The 18,721-nt window shown below is 42.9% G+C and overlaps 1 protein-coding gene across 5 annotated transcripts in view; it reads left to right on the forward strand.

Moving 5' to 3' along the window:
* PHF2 (PHD finger protein 2) overlaps positions 1 to 18,721 on the forward strand; it is a 159,621-nt gene that overhangs the window by 70,661 nt on the left and 70,239 nt on the right. The window lies entirely within an intron of this gene.

Raw genomic sequence — 18,721 nt, forward strand, 5'->3', positions numbered from 1 at the left:
GAGTTTAATCAGCTAATCATGGGTCCTGGGCTCTAGATCTAGAGGTCAATCCAATGCATAGTGAAGTCAATGAGGGTCTTTCCGTTGACTTCAGTTGCAATTGGACCAGGCCCTAGATAAATTGCAGTAAACAGTTTAATCTGTCTGTCTAAATCTTAGGCTTTTACACTGCCACCCATCATCATGGTATCTGAGCACCTTCCATGTAAAATCAGTAACAATAGTGAAGTCCCGAGCGGACTGTAAGGGGTCTCTGGCATTTCTTCCTATTCATGGTCAAAACTCTGCTTCGGACTAAGGTTGTTTTGTGTAGGTTTAGGGCTATGAGGGTTTAATCTTTTTTTTTTATCTTCTTTGCTATAATGTGGGGCCAGATCAGACATTTGACAGAGTCTGCCATTGACTTCACCCTGCACAGAATATGGCCCATAATGCTGTGTCCTGTGAATTGAGGGTGCCTTACAATGAAATTGAAAAGAATAAAAAATGGTTCAACTGAATCAGGGGCTAAATTAAAGAGAGAATATTTAGACTTATAGTCCCTTTAATTAAGGGTGGAGACAGAACTGTCTCTGACACCCGAAGGGGAAAAAAAAGATTTCAGAAGGAATAATGTGTCTGATGATGAGGAGAAGTGGGATAGGTCTGTTGATATTTGTGAGCACTCCAATGACCTAAGAAGTTATTTTAACCAGTCTCAGTATAGGATTTTTTCTTTTTATTTCATTATTCATATTTAAGTCCCTTTAATTAATAAGATACAAACAGTTCCAAATTCCACTCTCAGATCCATGGAGGGGGTTTCCTTTGAAGTCAGTACATCTGAGAGCAGAAATTGGTCCAGAGTATTGGATTTTCTTTGTGAATTTACATTCTGCATGGCATTATAACTCCACTTTTTCACCACTTCAGTAGTTGAAAATTGTATTGTTTCTTTTGTACCATGGCAACTCCTGCATCACGATAGGTATTCAGCCTCTGAAAAACAGAGCACTTTAAGAAACACATACCTCAGTGTGTAATGTGAATTGCTATGGTTTTTACGTTGCTGTGAGAGGACCCACTATTGTAGAATAAACATGTTTTCCCTAGTTTGTTTATACTAATTTTTAAAAATATTTTTTCTGCCTGTGTTTTCTGTTTCCTTGGTGTAATTTTTTCCTTTTCAAAAAGTGACACATTTCATTTAAAGGAAAGGGTAAGAGAGAGATTACATCTGTCGTTCTCCTGACCTATTTACTGCTGTCTTGAAAAAAAAAGCAGAATTGTATATCTTTGATTGCCTGGAATAAGAAATTGTTCTAATATCCAGTAACTAAACATGCAGGTACAACTGCTGAAGTCCATATACGTAATTTTTATTCACTTCCTTACTCAGGAAAAATAACTTTGAAGCTGGTTTCAAGAGAAACTTTGCCTGAATTAAAATCTGAATCAGGACTTTAGCAACTGTACGAGCTATTGAGTGAAATGGTTTATTAGGATGCATTGCTAGATAAGACCAACTGTCCCTCTGCCCCAGACTTGGTTTTCAAGAATTTTTTGTCCTTCTGATTGGAATGGCTGTTTGGAGGAGCATAGGAGGCCACAGCAATGAAGAATCAGTGGCCACTAACATGTTGAAATAAGGAGGAAGACACCTGTGTCCCAGGCAGTTCTATGGATGTGTACTATCAGCATTTCCGCTTTTGAATTAGACACTGAACTCTCCCTGTTGAATGGAGAATGGCTTCTTCAGTGCCCGTGAAAGAAGTTGTTTTTCTCATAGATAGAGCTTCAGAATGCCTGTGTTTGTGTCCAATAAAAATACCTGACATTGATCTTTACAATACTCTTTTTCTGGTTAAAGACTAGAACTTTGGGTGCATAGTGGGAAGGGAGTCAATTCAATCTTTAATGTAGGAAGGGTGAAAGAGATTTATGTCACAGAAGAGTACTAGTTTCTGTGTTCTGCATAGACTGTTGTGAGTTGTTAATGAGTGGGCAGCACTGGTGTTATTCTTAGAGGTAGAGCTGAACAAATAATTCATAGCAAATAACATAGCAAAGAATTTAGCCTCTGTTACTGTTTGCAGTTTTTTTGTGAACAGTTTATCATTTTCTCAGATTGATGCATTATTAAAAATTATTTGCAGAATAATTTCTGGGACTAAATCCTGATCTGTCATTTGTTTGCAAATACTAGTTCCGGGATAGTCATAGTTCAAGGTACGCTGGTTAGTTTGATCAGACGCATTGTGCCGGTCACATCTAGGGTGACCAGACAGTAAGTGTGAAAAATCAGGACAGGGGGTGGGGGGTAATAGGATCCTATATAAGAAAAAGACCCCAAAATCGGGACTGTCCCTATAAAATCGGAACATCTGGTCACCCTAGTCACATCGTATGTTTGTGAACTGTGATTGCATGGATGTGCTTTGAATCAGGCTTCTTGAGCAAAAACTCAAAGCTAAAAATTTGCTTTCCAGGGATATTGTCTAATATTCATCTGAAGTGAACTATTTCAGTGAATTTTCCTGCTACTAAACTCATTTGCTAGAATGTTCACAGGAATTAAAAATAAAGGCAGGGTGTAAACACAGTATCAGCAAAATCATATTTTTATGCAAGCCACGGTTCTGTAAATATTTACTCTGCTCTTCTTAGGAGAGACTTTGTGCTAACTGGGCAAGAACAGCGATATTGACTGACTCCTGTAGTGAGAAGGGAGTAGAGTTATAAAGGAGAAATAACAGGCTCAACAGGAACATGTGGACCATGTGTTGATTAGCAAGAATTTAAGGGCCATGTGTTGATTGGTATTCAAGTCTGAGGCAGCTGCAGCAATGGAGAAGTAATCTTGAGATGTCTGAGGAGGAAAAAAACTACAAAACAAAATCAATAAATACAATTATGAACCTGCAGCCTGGATGCTTTGTTATAATGGGGGAAAACCATTTAAATTTAAATGTAAACACTGACTGTTAAAGTTTAACTTGTTAATGGGAAGTCCAGTTTTCAATCTTGAGGCCAAATCTTTCATTTTGGCAGTCAAATTAGCACCGAAAGCTGGCATTTGGGCACCTTAGTGCCAACGTGAGCATCCAGATCCAGGATTTGAGGCCCTATTTAGACACACAAGTGTGAAAACTGGGCCCAATCTTAAAAATGTAGACAATCACTAGTATGAACGGTGTCATCCAGACTGAACATAAAGGCCTCCCTGCTTGTCTGCACTGAAGCCAGTTTATATTGCATTGTGTGTGCAAATCAGCTCAAAAGCCAGGTTAGCCCATTATAGAAGGATCACAAAGCATACATCTAGTGGTGTAACAGCTGTGCAGCCAGTAGAGGGGGCATGACCAGGGAAAATGGAGAGTAGCTGGAGTTTCTTTGGGCCTCAGTTATTCCCAGTTGCTGTCATTCCCTGTTGGGGCTACTGGCAATCAGTGTAATTTAGATCAACTTTCAGGTTGCTCTAACTTAGTCAGAAGACTGGCCATGTGAACAGCTAGCCCATGTTCAGAGGAGTGTAGAGGTCGGTTTGAGCCACTTTTGCATCCCCTCCTGAGTTGCATTGTGCACTTCTAGACTGTATTCAAGTGCTGGGGCCAGTGAATCTACTAATTACATTAATTAACAATTGTACTGATTAAAATGGATAATTTCTTTTTTTATGACAGCCCACAAGGGCTCTGGTCTTCTTATCTGTACATTAAATATGTAAAGGGAATGATTCGCAGCAGTTAACCGGCTGCAAGGATTATGCATTTGTTCAAGATGCGTAAATTAAATGAATCTTGCTTTTGAGATCTTTTTGAGACATATTATTCTTATTACTTGTTATGAAGTCAGGTTATGGAGCCTGGTTCTGTGCCAGCCAGGAATTCTCCTGTGCTGGAGGAATCCTCAGCTGCCTAGTTAGGGCAATTTTCCAATCCCTTTGTGCCACTGGAGCAGCCCAAAGGGGCCAGCACAGGAGCCAGAATCTGGCTCATGGGTTAAATTACTAATTGTTCATTCAAAAATGAAAAATTAAACCAAACCAATGCTATGTTTTATTAAGTATCAAGGCTTCTAGTCTGTAAACTATGAATTACATGAGTAATCTTTTCTCATGGGAGTTGTGCCTAATCCATGGAACAGCATCCATAAGGAGAGATTTGTAGGATCAGGTCCTGAGAAACTTCTGCTGATATAACATTAGCAAATTTACCAGCTAAGCTCTTCATTAGGATCAGAGTAAATCCTTTTCATTTCACTCCATTCCGAAAGACATGATAGGAGGGATGGAAGCTACTAGGTAAAATGGGCCTGACCTGTACAGCACCTTGGCTTTACAAAACAGCTAGAAGGGTTAGGATTGTCTCTTTGCACAGCCTTAAGGGGAGAGGCTCCATCACGGAGTCTCTTGCGAGAACAATTATGCCACAAACAGCCTTTTGCAGGAGAGCTTCTATTAGATGGAAACAATACAGTACAGTTTAAAAAGGAAAACCTAATAAGGAGGTCTTTATAAACTGGAATTTTCTCCCTGTCTCATAACACAAGAACAAGGGAGTGTTCTTTGAAATTGAATGGTGGCAAATTCAAAACCGATCAAAGGAAACACTTTTGGCACAGGGTTGCAATTAGCCTCTGTGACTCATTGCCACAGGATGGCATTGAGGTCAAGAGTTTGGCAAGAATCAAACAGGTTTTGGATATTTATGTAGATAAGAATAATTGAGAGGATAGTATGGAGTTTATGTCAATGGGATTTAGGCTGCTAAGTTCCCATGAACTGCTGAAGATGGGAAATAGGTTCCTAAGTCACTTACATGCTTTTGAAAATTTTACTCTTTTTCATTTAACTTGGAGAGAAAACTGTCACTGAACCATCTTGCATGTATGTTTGTCCCCCATTTTCAGCCTTCCTGGGGGAGGGTGGGGGCGAGGACATTTTTATTCTAATATTTTCTTTTCAGAGATAAAAAAAAATATACGTAGTGGAAAACATAAAGCATTTTAAATTCCCATTCAGCAAACAGACATTTCAGAAGAATCACTTATGGCATATTGAGCCTAAGTCACTTCCGAAGCCCTCTTTCAAAAAGGACTAGATCAAAGCACAGACACGTCAGCAGGGTCTGCCCAGCAGGCTCATGTGGGTAGAGTCACACCCCTGCTGGCCAAGAACTAAATGTGTAGCCAAGACATTAGGCTCCTAAGTCACTTAGGGCCTGTCACAGGGTAGACTGGGCTGTTTGAGAGGAACAGGTCCAACCCAACTGTGCCTCATTAACAACCTCTCCATGAGGCCTAATTCAGGGCTGCTGCTCTCTATGAAGAGCCAGAAGGGAGCAGGGAAAGGAAGCTGCTTCAGAGAGCAGGTGGGTCCTGTGGAGACCTTTGACCAGAGGGTTTGGGCCTAGTGGAGGGCCACTTGGACACTGTGAGCCAGTGGAGGAATCCACGTAGGAAGGTCTGGGAGTTCCTGACGAGAGCAAGACCAGGGAAAGACTCCTGGTCAGGGAGGCCTGGGAAGGAGCAGGGAGCAACCCAAAGAAGTCCAGGAGGGGCTGAGGAGAGAGAGGGAAAGGGCTGAAAGCTGCGTTCATAGGGTGGGTAGAAGAGTCCTTGAATTAGAAGAGGGGAGACAGACCCCACGGGAAGAAGGGGCTGGGCCCGTTTGAAACTAGCACAAAGACTTTATTTGCTGTGGACCTTTATAAGCTGGAAGCTGTGGACTTTTTGTTAATGGCTGAACCAGAGGGCTAAGTCACTGAGGGGAAACCGAGGTAGGGATGCCGTAAGGTTACTCTGTGCCCTGAGGAGGTGCTTGGGAGGCAGTGACCCGTTTGCAGGGCTAGATCTTTGAACTGCAATGGGAGTTAGGCACTGAAATATCTTTACAAATCTGGTCTTTAAGCACTGTAACATTATTTACCCAAGAACAATAGCAATGTAAATAATAAAGCTAGGAACTTTCTGCAGGATGAAGTAAGCTCCGGTTTCCTTCCAAACCAAAATCTGTCATGAACAGGCCTGATCCAACACCCACAGAAATCAGTGGAGAGACTCCTGATGTCTTTTGGATCAGGCTGTTGGTGTCTGAAAAACCAGAAGGGCTTTTCCCACAATGAATAATATGCTAAAAAAATATAATGTCTGGGGGAGGATTATGATGAATGCTATTGGATATAATGGAGAGGCTGCTGTTACACCTTAGGAAAAAAATATCCTGTAATAAGGATTGGTAAATATAATCTGACTGGTGTTTTTTTAGCTGGTTTTATGATTCAGGTTTGACCAATATGGATATTGTTGACTACATAAAACTTGAAATTCCATCAGTGAAATTCAAGGGCTTGTTGGCGTCAGTGTTTTGATCCTGTATCCGCTGTTATTTTAACTCTCCTCGTGGCTTGTATCGCTCCTGCTGAGAAACGCTCAACCCATGTTTTTCAAAATTATTATTGTGATTTTTTCTGTAGACACTATTTCTCATGGGTTATCATTTTTAGAAAATCAGTCAGAGCAGCTGGGTGTTCTTTCAAGCTGTTTGGCATTTCAGATCACTGGGTCTCGGGAGCTTAATATTTAGATCTTCCTAGGTATGTCTTTATTCCGGATACATGGATAGATATAGAGTGTATTTTAGTGCCTGCATACTGTAGTTATGGGGTCTGTACCAATGCCAGAGATAGATCAGATTAGATAATGTGATTTGTTAGCTCCCATTTTGCAATTTTAAAATAATTCTTCGAATAGCTTAACTTGGCTGTAACATTTGTTTTTCAGGAAGGTCCTGATTTCACCTAGTCTTACAAGTAGCTTTCTAGAGGTCAAGTGATTCATGCTGCCTCCCAAAGGGCTAATTCTCTGTTATACGCCACAATTGCAAGCAAGTTTTTTTTTTTTTAAAAGGTGGTGTAGTCATCCAAAGAATAAAGTGTATCCAAGATAGTACAACTTGTACAACGGGCTAAAAGGAATATGTCTAGGAAGAAGCCGCGCAAGCAGCTCCTCACTGTCATTCATGCCAGCTTCCATTTCTGTACAGAACTATGATATGGCTTTTATTAAGTTAGTTTTCTAAAATGAAAAGGGGAAGTTATCTTATACTTTAGGCATCCCTGACAGTCAGCTTAAAGCACAGCTGTGAACATAAAAGAAAGATGGCAGCAACCCTGCAATGCATAACAAAATCCCCAGTGAATCAGAGTGCAGATAAAATAAAAATGAATCAATATCCCTATTCCCCACCTCTGTTAAACATCCCCCCCGGACCACATTTCCTTCGCCAAAGGCTCCCTCCAAAACGAGTCTGACAGGGTGCTTGAAGAGTCAACAGAAGGGGGACCATATGCCAAAGGAAAAGTTCCCCCTGCCCAATCAGCTTTGGTTGTATGTCACAGGGAGAGAGGCGGTCTCTTATATGAGTAAGTCCCAGGCTGTTGCAGGCTTGGTAGGTCAACGCCAGCACCTTAAATTCCATTTGGAAACCTACAGGCAGCCAGTGCAGCTTACAAAGCACCACTTGAATGTTCTCACGCTGTGATGCTCCATTTACCAAGCAGGCTGCTGCATTCTGACTAGCTTTACTTTCTGAATGTGTTTTGTAACACACACCTGTATTTACCAGGAGCAAACTGCAGTAGCAATAACATTGTGCCTCTTTACACAGACAATACCCGCCTACCTTGTAGAGCGTGTGCTAGAGACAAGGAGTACTTTTTAATGGTACACCTACAATTCTCATTGACTTCAGTGACTTTAATGGTGCTCGGCACATCCCAGGATTTGGACCATGGCTGTTTAGCTCAAAAGCATATTCCTTGTGTAGAAAATATGCCATCAAGGTAGATGAGACACGTTTTTAACCACCATTTTGCTTAGACTTGCTTTCAGCAGGTTTAACTAAAATGGAGGTAAAAGCAGGTCCGGCTGCCAGAGCCCTGTCCCCATCATGCTTCCTGCTTGTGCTAACACCGGCTCAGCTGGATCATTCTATACACCGGTGGGAATTTTTCTGGAAATGTCCACAACGCAGACCTGCTCTGAGGTTGATATGCCTTAGTTTATACTGCCTTAGACACTGCATTGCAACAAATAATCCACATTAGTTATACATTGTGCTATTTTTCCCTCCAGCCCCTTTACTATATTATAAAACCCTCAACTCAAAGGGGCATGGTCAAAGTTTTTAAAACAGAAAATGAACAACCTGGAAGATCTTATAATCTGATGTGGGGGAAATCCTCCAAGTTCCAAATACCGAGTACGTTTGTTTTAAAGTTGCTATTATTGCTGAGACTACAGAAAATAAACAGCCATTAAAAAAGCAGCGTTTGCTGCTCTCTGTGCTGGCTATACAGTAACATATACCTGGTTAACACAGAGCGATGCTGACATCATTTGATGGTTCCAATGAGCAATGAAAGAGGCTCTGTCCCTACATGAACCAAGGGCCAGATCATGCAGCTGCTGGAAATCTTTTGAAAATCTGAGGATTTGTGGAATGGAAAAGGACAAAATGTTTTATTTACAAACTCCTACAAGAGTATTCCAAACAATGGAGCCCACACACTAAAGGAAAGCAATTAAAAGAGCAGTATTCAATTGCACCACTGAGCATTTACGTAGAGCTTCTCCTCAAAGCCCTACACAAATATTAATGAATTAATCTGCACAGGACCCTTTGAGGTAGGCAGGCAAGTACCATTGTTTTGTTGATGGGGAAGCTGAGTCAAAGAGGTTAAGTCATTTGCTTGGGACCACATGGGGGAGTTGATGTAAAACCGGGTAGAAACTCTTGGCTCCTAGTCCTGTGCTCAGTACTATGAAATAGTTTCTTTTTATCTCCACATCTCCTGGTCCAGGTCCTCTGGGTTCCCTGATGTGCTGCCATGACCCCGTTGATGTTCCATTGAAAGTAACAGGCTATCAGGGTGACCCTGGATGCATTCTGTTCTCCCCTGGAATGTTCACCAAACAGCCAAAGGACTGCTGCCCTGTCAGGTGCAAGGGAGGGGGAGTGCACGCTCAGAGTTCAGCACTTGGTGCAAAAAGATGAAGCAGCAGATGGCAATGGCATTAGAATCTTAAAAACATCAGACTGTAGAGGGCACCTGGACATTGAACCTATTTTGCTAACTCTCTTGGAAATCCTGCCTGTCAGTTTGTTTTTGATTAGCATGTAGGAGACTTGGATATTACAGATTTTATGTGCTTTACATGGCTTTGTTCTAGCAAGTCGTTGAAGCAGCTGTCTAGCACAAACATTGACAGGTGGATTCAGGGGATAGATTTTGTTTTGAAATGAGGGAGTTGCTGAAATCTGTACCTCCAAATGTATTTTCTCCCTACACTGGCTCATCTGTAAGGTGTATATGCCTTCCAGTTAAATGGAATATTGATTACTTGGTATATTCAGAGTTTGCTCTCATTTAGGCCCTGATTCAGCAAAGCACTTAAAATTAACATGTGCTTAAATTCTCTGCTGAATTGGGCCATAGTTTGGATTTGCTATTCTCCCATCCTCATTCTTCTTTCCATTCTATAACATCACTTGCCTCCGTTATGGTATCTGACATATCGTTAAAGCACTTGCAGATGTCATCATTTGGTCACGTGAGAATCAGTGTGTCAACCGGTCTGGTAAACTTGATAAAAAAGCAAGCTCTTGCTGAAAAAGTTCTGCAGCTGAGCAAGTTAGAGCTTTCCTTAGGCTGACTAGGCATTCAAGTAAATGCTTCAGTTTTGCTGAAATTGCATACAATGTCAGAGCTGAGCAAAAAGAGTAATAAAAGTTTGATCAAGTAGATGCGGCAGTGCTGGATAACCATAAAATATGGGAGGATAAATCATGATTCTTTTTACTTTTGAGAAGTCCTGATTTCTCTCCACTCTTATTATAGCGCAGGTGGAGGCTTCTGAAATGGGGATAGGTGTGGTGTTCCCTCAAAGCCCTGTGGGGCAAGAGTATCCTACCTTTCACATAAGCTACAAGCGAAAGGAAGAACACTGCTGCTCAGTGAATGATAAATGTCTTGCAGGGACATTGTGCTTTTAGATCCTGTGCTGTTATTAGATGGAAGGGGAGTTCAGGTGAATTATGGATCACCACCTTTACTAGGAATAAAAATACCACACATGTCTATTTTCCTATCACTTTTCCAAACCATGTGGTTAGAAGCTGTGTCCTCAGCTCTCAGGCATCCATCACACAGGGGTCAGTCTCTGCTGCTCAGCATGGCCCCTGAGCCCTCCTGCTGCTAGGGAGCCAGCACCAGGCCCTGAGCAGCCTACCTATGTGTGCTGCCTTCACTACCACATAAACTAGCCAGGCCTGAGAGCCGTGCCTCCTGCTGCAGCAGATGGGAAAATGGGTCTCAATCTGCTGACTCTGGGCAAATACATCGCTAGGTGCCATCACTAGCTTCCTCCCCCACTCCCCCTTCCCCCCCAGAAGGAAGAGAAAAGAAAGATTGTGTGGGTAGGTGACTGAGGGCAGAGAGAGGGAATGGGGCACTGAAAGAGAGAGCGGAAGTGAGTGGAGGATGAATGAAGAGTGTTAAGGAGAAATCCAGAATGATGCTGGAGAGGGAGTCAGTGAATGGGAGAGGAAAGGTAGAATGGAGCTAAGGGGATGAGTCGGAGAGAGGATGAGGGGGTGGGCAGGGGGTGGGAGTGGCTCCATTCAGAGGTTTTAAACTTGACTCTGGCAGTCATTTGTTCCACACAAAGTAAAAAAAAAGTAAGCTGGATCATTGTCTGACACCACAGCCTTTCCATCGCGGGGTTTCCTGGGAATCAAGAATCCATGAGCACACGCTTGTGGCTTTGTCACTGACTTTTATTAACGTTGGTGGCAAAACGCCCACTGACTTCAATAGGGGCAGAACTAGGGCCTTGCTTTGTACTGTTGCATCTCTGTGTCTCAGTTTCCCGATCCATAAGCTGAGGGTAATACATACCTCACCAGGATGTGGTTGTGAGGATTGATTGATTGTTCTTAGAGCAACTTTGAAATCTTGGATGAAAACTGCTATTGAAGTGCAAAGTATTATTGTATTGCTCCCCACCAGTGTGGTGCTGGGTTATTCCCAAGGTCTGAGGCTGGAGCACCCTCAGTGTTACTACTTGGGGTTGGGAGCTGATTCAGTGTGAGAACAAGACATGTATATTTCTGGAGTCCTTTGAAATTAAGAGTGAAGTGCCTGTTCTAGGGCAGCGTTAAAAGTCTCTAGGCCTTTCGCCCTATTTTGGTAAGGCAGAAAAGAGTTAAAAATAAGTTTTAATTAAATTAGCAGAATACAGACCCAGGAGGCTTGTATTGATTTATATGTCTTGTGCTAGTCAAATTAAAAAATCATGAACAATTTATTCAACAACTGATGCAGTGAATACTGCCTGATCAGCTTATAGAGCTAGTTGAATAATATAAGTGACAAACCCGCCCCCCATTGTCAAATAAACTATTTGACAAATATTAGGTGCCAAGCAATACTAGAGTGTAATACAATATGCATCAGAAGAGACTGATCACATCTGAAAGTGAACAGGTGAAAATGACACACGTAAGTGTGTTCTGAGGCAACTGTAATATAATCGGTTTAAAAGTGAGCCGTTAGCGTCCTAAGAAGTCACACTATTTCTTTACTATATTGCTTTATTAGGATGGGGGTGAGGCAATAAGACTACTTCAAAGGGCCCGCTTCTGGGCTAAGAGCTCTAAAATGTAATGTAGCTTTGCAGGTTTTGTTACCAAGAATTGTCCTCAGAGTGGATACAAATATGAATTTGTTTTTAAAAAAAATCAGTTTTTTTATTTAAATATTTTTTAAAATCAGACTTTTTATTTATGTTGCTAAAATTGCTAACATTTTTTTTACTTGTGTCTAGGTTTCTGAATTGTTAGTAGAATATAAGATTTTACATAGTTTTTTTTTATTAAGAAGTTTCACATTTAAAACGCTTCCATGCTGAAAAAGACCTGTCCAGGGCTTGTGCAAACACCACAAACTCAAAAAACGGACAAGCAAATTGCTCATGCTATATTTGCAACCAGCATCACCTTCCACTACATTGAGCTTCCTTGAGTCAGGAAAGCTGAAATGCTTTGGCTAGAACAGGGTTCGGCAACCTTTCAGAAGTGATGTGCCGAGTCTTCATTTATTCTCTCTAATTTAAGGTTTTGCGTGCCAGTAATACATTTTAACGTTTCCAGAAGGTCTCTTTCTATAAGTCTATAATATATAACTAAACTATTGTTGTATGTAAAGTAAATAAGGTTTTTAAAATGTTTAAGAAGCTTAATTTAAAATTAAATTAAAATGCAGAGCCCCCCTGGACTGGTGGCCAGGACTCGGGCAGCACGAGTGCAACTGAAAATCAGCTTGTGTGCCGCCTTCGGAATGCGTGTCATAGGTTGCCTACCCCTGGGCTAGAATATACTCTTCTGATGGGGTTGCAGTTTGAAGTCAATGAGATTTGGGCTTCTAAATCACTTAAGTGCTTTTGAAAATCCCATACGTAGGTGCCTAAATATGGGTTTAGAAGCCTAACTGTAGGCTAATATTATTGAAAAATTTGGGTCTGTATAAAAAAGTTTGCAATAACTTTCTTAGTGTATTGAAAGTCTAAACAACTTTTTGTTGTTAACATTGAAGCAATTTTGTTTTGAGGTGACTAAGATTTTGTACCATTAAGAGAGAAATTTTTAATTAAAATACAATTTCAGCCCATGATCCTGCAAACACTTCTGCATCTGCTTAACTTTAAGCATGTTATGTACCTACTCAAATGATTGCAGGATCAGGGCCTTAATTTTTTCTATTTTATTTTTTGCCTACAGCGGTTTTGTAAAATTCAAATAAGATACCCTGCCTATACTGGCATTTCAATTTTAATTGAAAGATGCAATAGCACAAATTTCCAACAGGTTTTACAAAGCCTCAATATGGTTACAACTTTAAACAAATCACTTGATTTAAAAAAATATAAGTCACTTATTTAAATTGCCTTGATTAAAATCACCCCAGCCTGATTGTCCTTCATACTGAATTAACAAGAAAATGTTTTGGAAACATAGATGGTTAATGTCGTTTTCCATCTTTGCAGGCATTTTTACAGGTTGGGCAAGAAAATGGAATAGCATTTTTTAGCTCAATTTATAAGATTCTCTCTCTCTCTTTGCTCGGGAAGAACCCTGTTGTCTTGTTGCCTGAGTAGCGTGCCTTGCATCAGCATAACTTTCTGCACCAGATGTTTCCTTGGTCCCCAACTGACATGTTTACTGCTGTAGCATCTCACATGTTAATATCAATGTCACAACGAATGAGGTTCTTTTTCAGGTCATCTCAGGAGCATTTCTTTCCCTCCTCTTGATCCTTCACCAATTAAAAGTTCATTGTCTCTGTATTTGCTTGGGGAACCTGGTGTCTTCCAAAAGGAGGACATGTCCAGTCCTGCAAATCTTCGTAATTGTCACCATGTCAAAAATGTAGCAAGGGACAGCTCATAAGCCAGAGAAATGGGGACTGCCTGGGGATCTACCAATACCTTATTAGGGCAAGCAGCCATGGTGATTGTGTGCACAATTGTAGTAGGTAACTAGTTGCACACATAAGTGGGTCTGTGTGTGGTAATTAGGTGGACCCTAGGTGTCCTTGCATTGCAAACAGTACCACACTTGTAAAGGTCTCTTTCAGAAGGGTAATCTGCATGGTACTGTGTGTGTGATTTGGGAGCTGAGAGAATCCTGCTGAGACGTGAACATATTGTTCCACAGTGTTTATAGGCTTTTAAAAACTGATTCTCAGACCACTAACCCAAATGAGGCCAATAAATTTGCTGTTGCCCAGAGTACTGCTTCCCAGCTCCACCTCCTGCTGCTGCACCCTCTGTTGCTTCTTGTTCCCTTAAAGGAGCAGCACCTCAGAGACTGCTCTGTCCCTTGCTTCCCTCCCCTGGCCTGGGAAACAGCCATGCTCTGCTCCCTTACTCTCATCTACCTTCTTGTGAAGCCACTCTGTTGTCTGCTCCCTCCCTGAATCCCTTCTGAAAACCAGCTCCTGGACTTCAGCTGCAAGCATCCCAAGCAGTTAAAGGAGCAGTACTGCACATAGTAAGGAGAAGCCAGCTTGTGGCCCCCTTGCAATCATAGCCTCTGGAAGTGGGGAACAGACAGTGAGGAGGCTGGCAGCTGCTGCGGTCCCAGGATATTGGCCAGGATTCCAGTTCCCTGTGCTGTTTTCAGCTTTGGCTGCGCTTTTATAACTATTGTTTCAGTGCTGGATTTGCAGTTGCTTTGCAGAACCTCTCATGTATAATCTGATTGCATCTCTTCATATGCATAATAGGTCAAGGGTGCCACTGTTCTTTGTGGTGGTGCTGTCATGTCCAGGTTCCATAGCAATAGACTGATGTGGGAATCACTATAGCATGGCCTTTGGCTGTAGTCTGCTACCACACTTGTTACATCTGATCTCACTTTGTCTAACTTTGAACCCACTTGATTGCTGTATGTGTGTGGGTCAAATGTTTGACCCAAGCACTGCGAAATGTGTTTCTCTCTTAAGAGAAATGGGGGGGTGGGGAGAGAAGAAGCAGGGAGAAGCATGACAAACAGATACAAAGAGACTGTGCAAAAAGGCACAGAGAGGAGCAAAGAAAAGATGCTCATGAAAAAATAAATACAGTGCACAGCAGGCACTCCTGCCATCCGCATTTTAGGAGGGCTCTTCTACAGAGCAGAGGGTTTCCTTTAGCTAGAAAAACACTTTTTTTAAAAGAATGACATCACTCTTGAGAAAAATAAGGTGTTAAAGCAGTTAATGAACCCATATTAATTTTGCAAAAAGTTTTGAAATCTACATTGGTTCCCCATCCCTACAGTCAAGTTCTTTAGCCAAAATGAGGTTACAGGGGGTAAACTAGTGTAGCTGAATTGCTGGCAGCACTGGAGGGAACTGTTTTTAACTAACCTTCTATAGTGTAGATTAGGGTTACCATACGTCCGGCTTTTCCAGGACATGTCCAGCTTTTTGGGCCTCAAATCCCCGTCTGGGGGGAAATCCCAAAAAGCCGAACATGTCCTGGAAAATAGGGACGTGCTGGGCCAGGGGCCGGGCCGGGGCCGGCGGTGCTGGACCAGGGGTGCTCGGCTGGGGGCTGGCCTGGGGGTGCGGGGCCGGGGGTGCTGGGCCGGGGGTGCTGGGCCGGGCCCAGCGGTGCGGGGCCGGGGGTGCTGGCTCGGGGGCCAGGGCTGGGGGTGCGGGGCCGGGGGTGCGGGGCCGGGGCCGGTGGTGCGGGGCCGGGGACCAGGGCCCGGCGGTGCGGGGCCGGCGGTGCTCAGCCGGGGGCTGGGCCGGGCCCGGTGGTGCGGGGCTGGCGGTGCTGGGCCGGGGTCCGGCGGTGCTGGGCCAGGGGCGCTCGGCCGGCACCCCAGGAGCCGAGCCAGGCTGGAGCTGCTGGGGCCGGGGCCGGCCACCGGAGGGAGCCGCTTGGTTGCGGGGGCCAGACTGGGCCGCACCTCCTCCCCGCACCCCCCCTCCCCCCAGCTTACCTGCTGCCTGCTTCAGGCTTCCCGCAAATCAAATGTTCGTGGGAAGCAGGGGAGGGGGCGGAGTTGGGGCGGGGACTTTGGGGAAGGGGTGGAGTTGGGGCGGGGCCGGCGCCCCGTGGAGTGTCCTCTTTTTGGACACTCAAAATATGGTAACCCTAGTGTAGATGAGGCTTTAGGGAGTGGTGGTGTCTACATGTCTTGAATGGAAGGCTTTATTCATATGGAATATTACCTTCCCCCATGAATAATCCTGTTGACGTCAGTGGGATTATTTGTGGAGTAAGGCATTATTCAGTAAGAGGAAGGTTCTCCTAAAGTAGCCCAGAGTTGGGATAAAGGTCTGAATTAGTGCAGCAAGGCACTCTGGGACTTTAGGGCCAGATTCTGCCCCCTTACTCATTAGTGGAACTACTCTTGGAGTAAGGTACTGCTCCACACAATGAATGTGGCAGAATCTGAGCCTTAGTAAATATAAATATGCAAACCTTTGTGCAGAAACCATACCCTAGGTAGGATGACCACATGTCCCGATATTCAGGGCTTTGTCTTATATGGGCGTCTATTACCTCCGGTACCCTGTTTATCTAGGGTCAGTGTGAGCGTGAAGCCTGATCCTGTTTGCTATACATTATTCTTATTTTCCTATTTGATTCTCCTTAAATAACTTTTCCTGCCCTAAGAGCAACAGGTCCCTCCATACACTCAAGCCTTAGCCCCATTATTAGTAGCTTTACATACCTCTTCATAAAGCAAGGTAAGCCTGTTCTCGGCTGCTTAGTATAGCTAAATATAGACTTTTCAAAGGACCACTTTAGAGCCTAATCCATACCTTTACTAAGCTTGACAAGTTGAAAGCAGTGGCATAAGCAGCTGATGCAGCTTTTTGGAGATATGAATGCTACAATTCTGTTTTACTTGTGCTAATTTATGAGGTTTGTTTAAATTCTCTGATGGCTAATCTGGCATTTTACTGCCGGTAAAATCCTTGACCCTAATGATCTGGACTGTCGTGATGATTTTCCTGTCCTTAATTTTTTTCTGTAGGTTTCCAAGTCAACAATTTAGAGAGATCAATTTCTTTTGTATTTGTTGAAGTACTAGAGCAATGCCAACAGATACAGCCATATCTATATTTTTACAGAGGGGTCAAAATTTTTTTTATTGCCATACCAACCATACCAACCAGATAATGCTAGCAGTACAACTCAGGGGCTGGACCTTCAAACATATGGGCTAACGTGGTAGAACTTGTTTTGCACTGATCCACTTCTCCTCTCCCTCGCACTATTATAACTTTTAGCATTCACATTATTTAGGGTTCTTTCAGCGGAAAAGCATGTTTTGTATTATTTTGGTTGCAGAGATTAGATGAACATATACAGCTCAACTCCGAATGAGCCTGGGATACTGTCCACATAGCGAGTCACATTTTGTTAGTGCAAGTGTTGAAACACAGTCAAGAAGATTTCTGGCAGAAATTGGACAACATTTTTTGAGATGGTAGTCAATAACCATGCTAAAGGAAGCCATGCCATAGACCACCTCCTAGTGCAGATGTTTTTAATGTGGTAGTCACAGGGTTTGTAATCATGTTAGGTATGGATGTGAGTTGTGTTAAAATGGGTTTCAAAAATGGTTTCAGGCACACTTTTACAAACACTAGTGTGGTCAGGGCTTTAGTGCATTTCAGGAGTCAAATATTTCTCCATCCAGGTTTTAGTAAGACTCTCCTCCTTCCCCAGATATTACAAGGAGATGGCCCATGCTGGTACTGATGTAGTTGAGTGACTTGGGAGAGCATAATTTTATTGGCACAAGTGGCACTGTGACAAACCCCTATTGCCTGTCTCTGTGAAAGGGAAGTTAACTCATTTTTATAGTGGAGGAATGCACTCAGCTTTATCAATAGTCAGTTAAAGATTGTGGATCAGATTCTGACCCACAATATGTCCCCTTTGCGCCGAGCTCTACAGCTGAGGAGTTTCCTGGATCTAGCCCATCCTCTTTCCTCTGGCATGGGGTGGGGAGCATACCCAGCAGAAGGGTTACAGTCAGGGCACTCTGGCAATCCCTGGCTGGTGTAACAGCCCTTTGGGGCCGTTTCAACTAGTGTACGTTAGAGGAATCCTGAGACTGTCTAATTTATGTTGGGGACTGAACTAGTCCCTGGCAGCCCAGGGGATCAAGGCAAAGATGGTATAGATCTACCTTTGTCTCTCCCCCCACCTTGGGTCCTGTGTTGAGCACAGTTTCTATGGAAGAAGGAATGGGGGGCTGTATCCTTAGGTTCCCAGCCTGATTCATGGAGGATTTGAAGTTCTCTTTTCTGTGCTTCAAATTTGCCTTACATAGTCTAGGCTGTTTTAGGCAGAACAAGCATGAAAAAAATCCTGTTTGCCTTTGCTCCATGTGGAGTTCGATTGTTTGGCTGGCTGCTCCCTACTTTGACTATACAACAACTTCTTATCTTGGGTACTTCATTCCTTTGTAATTTAGTTTTGTTTTCCTCCTAGTGCTCTAGTCTGCCGTTGGATTGCATTCACACAGCATGCCCGCAGGCTGCACTGTATTGTTACATATGTTGTGACATCCAAAATAATCTCAGTGGGTGTTCCGAGCAGCTGCCACAATACAACCTATTTTGGCAGCCAAAAGTGCAGTGAGCTTTGTGTGTCACCCTTTCCTTCTCTTCTTCATAATATTGTAACAGAGATGGAATCTACTTATGTTGTGCATGTTATATATTATTGTGTCCCTACCACTTGCCAACATTGCCCTACTGTCTAACAACTGTCCATAGGTATTTTGTAAAAGGGTTTGTGTTTTGTTTATTGTCTTTGGGGTGGATTGAATTTCCAGAACGGTGTGTAGATGGGAATATTATTTTGTCCCAGCCAGCTAATGTGGTCTTTGTGAATGGAGCAAAGAAATTTTAATCAGAGTCTCTACCACTCTGTAAGGGAGGCCCATATTGAACTGGCAAACAAGTGTCTGGGAGACACCTCTTTCAGTACTAGACCAGCAGTGTAGGCTGCAGTGACATTTGGCCTGACCTTATGCACACAGAAGAGGTTCATCACATTTTCCCTTGATATACCCTTAGTGATTAACATGGCTGCATATTAATTGCAAAGTTAAAATTTTGATCACTTTGTATATTTGCACCTTTAGAGCCAGACTGAGGATGGT

Source organism: Chrysemys picta, chromosome 7, assembly GCF_011386835.1.
Source record: "Chrysemys picta bellii isolate R12L10 chromosome 7, ASM1138683v2, whole genome shotgun sequence".
Lineage (NCBI taxonomy): Eukaryota > Metazoa > Chordata > Testudines > Emydidae > Chrysemys > Chrysemys picta.